Source organism: Monoraphidium neglectum (genome assembly GCF_000611645.1).
Source record: "Monoraphidium neglectum strain SAG 48.87 unplaced genomic scaffold scaffold03994, whole genome shotgun sequence".
Classification (NCBI taxonomy): Eukaryota; Viridiplantae; Chlorophyta; class Chlorophyceae; order Sphaeropleales; family Selenastraceae; genus Monoraphidium; species Monoraphidium neglectum.
Window position 1 is genome coordinate 5,075 of NW_014009635.1, and position 821 is coordinate 5,895.

Sequence of the window (821 nt, forward strand, 5' to 3'; positions counted from 1 at the left end):
CCGCTCTCTGCACGGCCGCCACCCCCTCCGCCGCCCCTTCCAGCCGCTCCCACCGCCCCCAAACGACCTCCCGTCCCTCACCACCAGCACGACTTCCCCCAGCGCCCTCGGCGTCACCGCCTGCGGTGTGAAGTTCACGGCCGCCGCTGCCGTCGCCGCCACCGTCACCGCCGCCGCCGCAGCGCCAGGCGTACCGCCCCTCCCGCTCCGCCGCCATCCGCTGCTCTGAGCCGGGCTGCTGAGCCGCCACCAGAAACGACGCCATCGCCCGCATATCTGTGTATGATGGATGGACGGATGGTTGCGACAACGCATTTTAGAGCACACATTGCACATAACCAGGCGGGTGTCATCGCGACCGCCGCATACTTTATGCAGCCTTGACGGCATGCAGGCAGGCGCACGCGCGCGTGGGCATCCACCACACTCGGGTCCTGCCAACGCAGGCCAGCTCTGTCCGCGCACCCGCTGCGGCCCCTCCCCCAAAAACAACGCAAGGGGACCGACGACGGCGGCTCGGGCGGCGCTGCGCCGCCAGGCTCACCTTCGCAGAACCAGGGGCTCTCGTGGAGCGGGGAGGTCGAGAAGCTGCCGAGCAGCTGCCTGTCCCCCATCTCCGCCAGGCGCTCCATGAAGAAGGCATTCCGGGAGGAGAGGGTGGGGTCAAAAGGGGGGAGGCGGTAGCAGCCGGCGGCTGTGTCCCACACCGAAATGAGTGCAGAGGGGGAGGGGCTGCGGGAGGGTCGTGGGAGGGGGCGGAAGAGGGGAATGACGTCAAGGATATGCCTATGGCGTGCTCGGGGTTCAAGGGGGGTGGGGCG